Below are 5,698 nucleotides of genomic sequence, written 5' to 3'. Positions count from 1 at the left end.
TATGAGGATAGGCTTCCACAACTTCAAAGGAGCCTGGCCAGCATGATTTGAGTTTGCCCATAAAAAGCTTAAGGCAAGAATTAAATAAGAGCACAAGTTGTCCAACATGAAATTGTTTTGGTAGGATATGCTGATCATCCCATATCTTTTTTTTGTCCTTGTAAATTCGAGCACTCTCATAAGCATTATTACGTAGCCCCTAAAGTTCATTAATCTCCAATATTTCTTGTTCCCGAGCAGCATTGAGATCATAGCTTAGCTTCTTAAGTACCCCACATGGCTTTATGTTCCAGCTCAACGGGTAAGTGACAAGCTTTTCCATAAACAAGGCGATAAGGTGACATACCCAAGGGGGTTGTATAAGTCATCCTAGAAGCTCAAATTGCTTCTTCAAGTCTTAGATACAAATATTTCCTTGAAGGATTAACAAAATTTTTCAAGATTTACTTGATTTCATGGTTGGATACCTTAGCTTGACCATTTGTTTGAGGATGATATGCTATAGCAATGCGATATTTTACTCCAAAATGCTGCAGAGCATTTACTACTTATCTACCAATAAATTGGGAACATTCATCACTAATACATACTTGTGGTGTTCTTAAGTGAGTAAAAATATTCTTATGGATAAATCAGAGAACCGCTTTAGCATCACTTAAGGGTAATGTTATAGCCTCAACCCATTTAGACACATAATCAACAACAACAAGAATGAAAGTATTACCACAAGAAGATGGATAAGGTCCCATAAAATCCAATCCCCAAACATCAAACAATTCAATCTCCAAGAAAGGTTGCATTGGCATCTCATTGCTCCTAGAGATGTTTTCTATCATTTAGCATCCATCACAATGTTGTACAAAAGCATTAGCATCATTGAATAGCGAAGGCCAACAATAACCACATAAGAGAACTTTTGTTGTTGTATCATGCCTTCAAAATGTCTGACATAAGGTGCGTTGTAGAAATGCTACAAGATGTTATGATGTTCACACTCTGGAACACATATTCTCAAGAGTTGGTCATTATATTGCTTAAAAAGACAAGGTTCTTCCCAAAAATATGATTTGGCGTCCCTCATGAATTTTCTTCTACCTTGGTGATTAAGATCTGGTGGCAGCATACCGCTAACTAAATAATTCACAAAATTAACATACCATGGTAGAGCATTGATGTCTGACAATTATTCATTGAGAAAAACATCTGGTATTACAAGCATTTTGCCATCCTTACTTCTGAATTCCAAGCGTGATAAGTGGTTAGCTAACTTAGTTCTCAGTTCCTTTCTTATCTCGAACTTCAATGTCAAATTCTTTAAGTAATAGCACACAACGAATTAGTCTCGGCTTGGTGTCATTCTTAGCAAAAAAATGCTTTAACGTTGAATGGTCAATATATACTATCACCTTGGTTCCAACTAAGTATGATCGAAATTTATCAAATATAAACACCACAACCAATATTCCTTTTCAGTTGTGGTGTAATTCATCTGAGTGCCATTCAATATCCTGTTAGCATAATGAATTGTATGAAAGAATCGCTTCTTGTGTTGCCCTAACACTGCTATAAGAGCAAAGTCACTAGCATTACACATCAGTTCAAAAGGTAAATTCCAATTTGGTGCTACGAAAATATGGGCATTAACTAGCTTAGATTTGATGGTCTCAAAAGATTTCAGAACTTCATCATCAACCACAAATTTCTTATTTTGCTCCAGCAATGAACACACTGGTTTAACTAGTCGGGAAAAATCCTTAATAAACTTATGATAAAACATGCATGCTCTATAAAGCTTCTTACAGCTTTTACATTCGAGGGTGGAGATAATTTCTCAATGACTTTGACCTTGACTTTATCCACTTCGATTCCTCGTTGAGAAATGCGATGCCCTAACACTATACCTTCAGTTACCATGAAATGACATTTTTCCTAATTTAACAGAAGGTTGGTATCTTTATATCTCTTCAAAATAGTAGCTAATTTGGATAGACATTCTCAAAATATTCCCCAAAAACATAAAAATCATTAATAAAAATTTCCAAGCAATCATCAATCATATTGGAGAATTCAACATCATGCAGGGTTGGAATATTGCTGGAGCATTGCATAGTCCAAATAACATTTTTTAAAAGCAAAAGTTCCATAAGAACAAGTGAAAGACATTTTACCTTTATCTTTAGGGGATATATCAATCTAATTGTAGCCACTATAACCATCAAGAAAATAATAAAAATTATTTCCAGCAAGTCTGTCTAGCATTTGATCAATGAACGACAGTGGGAAGTGATCCTTTTTTGTAGCTTTATTCAGTTTGCGGTAGTCCATGCAAATTCTTCATCCGTGGTTATGTGTGTGGGAAGTAACTCATTTTCTTATTTTCTCATTTACTACCACGGTGATTCATCTATTCTTAGGAACACATTATATATGGTTCACTCAATTACTATCAGAAATTGGGTATATAATCCCAGCATCCAACCATTTTATTCTTTTCAAACCACTTCTTTTATAATTGGATTAAACCATATTTGCTGCCCAATAGAACTACTACTCGGATCCTCCAATAAAATTTTATGTATGCAAAATACTGGGCTAATCCCTTTTATGTCAGCAATGCCCCAGGAAATAGCCTTGTAATGTTGCTTCAACATATAAATCAAATTGTTAGCTTGAGATGTTGTAAGCTTCGCTGCAATGATGATAACATAGTATCATTTTTTCCCAATGAAGGTATATCTCAAATGCCCGGGTAAGGGTTTGAGCTCAAGCTTAGGTGGGTCCTCTGTGGATGCCTTTGGTGCTTGAATCAGTCGATTAGAAAGGTTCAATAACTCGAAGTATTGCATGAAATTTCTTTCATTATCGTCCTCCATTTTTTCAATTGCTAAAGCATATTTTTCAAAACATTGAAAGTAATGTACTCATCATTTAAGCGCATAGTGAGTTTTCTATTTTCCACATCGATTAATGATTCGCCCTGTAGCGAGGAAGGGTCTTCCAATGATGATTGGAACTTCCTTATCAGCTTCATAGTCGAGTCTAATGAAGTTAGTTGGGAATATGAACTTATCTACTCAAACCAACATCTTATCTACTATTCTATTTGGATGCACTATGGACCGGTCAGTAAGTTGTAGAGTCACAATTGTTGGCCTTGCGTCTTCACTTCCAAATTTCCTGAAAATAGACAATGGCATTAAGTTAATTCTAGCACCTAAGTTGCATAAAATTTTACCAACAAACTGGTCACTAATGTTAAATGGAATAGTAAAGCTCCCTGGGTTTTTAAGCTTTGGCGGTAGCTTGCTTGTGGCCATAGCACTGCAATCTTTAGTTAGTACAATATTTTTGAACTCTCATAGCCTCATCTTTTTGGATAGTACTTCACGCATAAATTTGATATAGTTGGGGTTTTGCTCCAAACATCTATCAATGGAATATTGATGGTTAATTGGCGAAGTAAATTAATGAACCTTTTAAATTTTTGATCATCCTTGGTCTTTTTGAAACGTTGAGGAAATGGAGGGTTCTCAGCAGTGGGTTACTGAATATGAATTCCACTCATAGTTGTGATGGCTTTGCAATGCTTATTACAATGAGACTTCCCATGAGTCTTAGGGACTTCAGTATCGTTGGGTAGCATCCCTGGTTGTCTATTGCTTAAAGCATTGGCCAGCTGGCCAACTTGATTCTCCAGCGCTCTTAAAGATATTGGATGGCTTACTATATATTCTTTCATAAAAGCTTAAAGAAAAGACAAGTTATTAGTATGATTGGAACTTTGCCTTTGATAATTCAACCTTTGGTAAGGTTGTGTTGGTTGCTAATACTATGGTACAATCAGTTGTTTATTGAAATGATGCTACTGGTTGCTAAAGTTGGATTGTACAACATTTGGATTGGCCACGTTTTTACTCCTCTATAACAAATTGGGGTGGTTATGGTAGTTGGCATTATATGAATTCCTATACATGTTGGCATTATATCCCCTATTGAAATTTCTTACAAAACAAATGGACTCGAGGTTTTGTGCGCATTCATCATAATTATGAGTATCTTCATAATAAACAAAAGAGGGGGTAGAAACATTTTTTACCTTATACATTCCACCATACCTTTGTAATTTCTTTATCATGTCTGCTAATATTGTAATTTGAGACGCCATTAAGTTTAGTGTCTGGTGCTGCAGCATTACGTCCGCCGAACATGTTCCTTATATTGGGGTATTGATAGTCATTATTGGAAATCCTCTCCAATATATCATATGTTTCATTGTACGACTTATCCAACAGTGCTCCATTTGTTGAAGTATCAACCACCATGTGAGTGTGCATATCCAACCCATTATAAAACATCTCCATTTGCGTCCAATGGGGAAATCCTTGCATCGGGCACTTTTGTAGTAACTCCTTGAAACACTCCCAAGCTTCATGTGGATTTTTGTCTTCAAGTTGCTTGAAATAGGTAAGGTCATTCCTAAGCTTTATGTTTATATTAGGAGGATTAAAGCGCAGAAGGGATTTTTGAGCGAGTTTATTTCAGGATGCTATATCACCTGGTGGCAACGAATTGAGCCAAGATTTAGCTTTATCTCGCAATGAATATAGAAATAGCTTCAGCTTCAAATCCTCTTCAGGGAATCCTTGCTGTATGAAGGAATCACACAACTTCATGAATGCTCTAAGGTGTGCTCTTGGATCTTCGGTGAACGAGCCACTTTATTATCCAATAAATTGCAGAATTTGGAACATCTTTAGTTTTAGCTTAAAGTTGGAGGCTTGGATGATTGGTCGTACTATTCCAGGATGTAAATAATCTAATGTAGGGATGACATGTTCCGTGATCAGTCTATTACAATTATCCATATTGAAATAATATTATTGTCCAGCTCCAATATCGTGCAGTATTTCTCCTTCATGTTGTAGCAGTGGTAAAACATCGTATGGTTGGTCACCCATTTGAATTCGATTTCGATTAGCTTCTCTCGATAAAGTCTACAGGTTCTCTCAATCTTAGGATTAAATGATTCTAAGTCATCACTATCAGACATACAATTGAAAAATACCTACAAAAATAAAATAAAAGAGTTAGTAAAATAAAACAAAACTCTAAAGTAAACAGTTGCTCCCCTGTAATGGCGTCAAAAATTTGATGCTCTAGAATATGCTATAGCAATCACTTAAGTATACATATCATCACCAAGTATTAAAGTGGAAATACTTTTGGGATTTCGGATGTCGAACCCATAGAGAGCAAAAAGTTTACAATTGAGTTAGGTAAATAAATGTTGGTTGAAATGGCATGTGAAATAAACAAGTATTAAAAGAGAAAATATAATGGAATAGAGGCAGGGTCATGCTATATTATTAAGAACAACACAAAGTCAGAAATAAAATAGAATGGGATATTAAATGGGACTCCTTGTTCAACTCATGCAATTAACTGAACTACAATGTATTTAACATTAATTACTATTAACGGATTAATATGAATTAGCTCTCACTAAGACAAACAATCACATAGTAATGATGCTAAACATTTGGCAACATACATCTTAGAATGTGTTTGTTTCTCACAATACCAACGCCACAAAATTAGTATGCAAATCATTCAATTTATCTCTAAATAAATATACTTATATAATGAAATCTCTTTCACTATTCAAAAAGCATAAGGCACAAATTAGAAAATTAAATTG

General features: G+C 35.1%; 1 non-coding gene across 1 annotated transcript; it reads left to right on the top strand.

The window, feature by feature from the left end:
• Nucleotides 1-4,377: 4,377 nt before the first annotated feature.
• Nucleotides 4,378-4,484, top strand: LOC120192180. The gene has a single exon (XR_005522759.1). It is a non-coding gene; the product is annotated as a small nucleolar RNA R71 (small nucleolar RNA).
• The last annotated feature ends 1,214 nt before the right edge of the window (nt 4,485-5,698 follow it).

The sequence above is a fragment of the Hibiscus syriacus genome, unplaced genomic scaffold (genome assembly GCF_006381635.1).
Source record: "Hibiscus syriacus cultivar Baekdansim isolate YM2019G1 unplaced genomic scaffold, ASM638163v2 tig00116971_pilon, whole genome shotgun sequence".
In the NCBI taxonomy this organism is placed as follows: domain Eukaryota; kingdom Viridiplantae; phylum Streptophyta; class Magnoliopsida; order Malvales; family Malvaceae; genus Hibiscus; species Hibiscus syriacus.
Note: the sequence above shows the minus strand (reverse complement) of the source record. Positions and strands in the feature narration are given on the sequence as shown.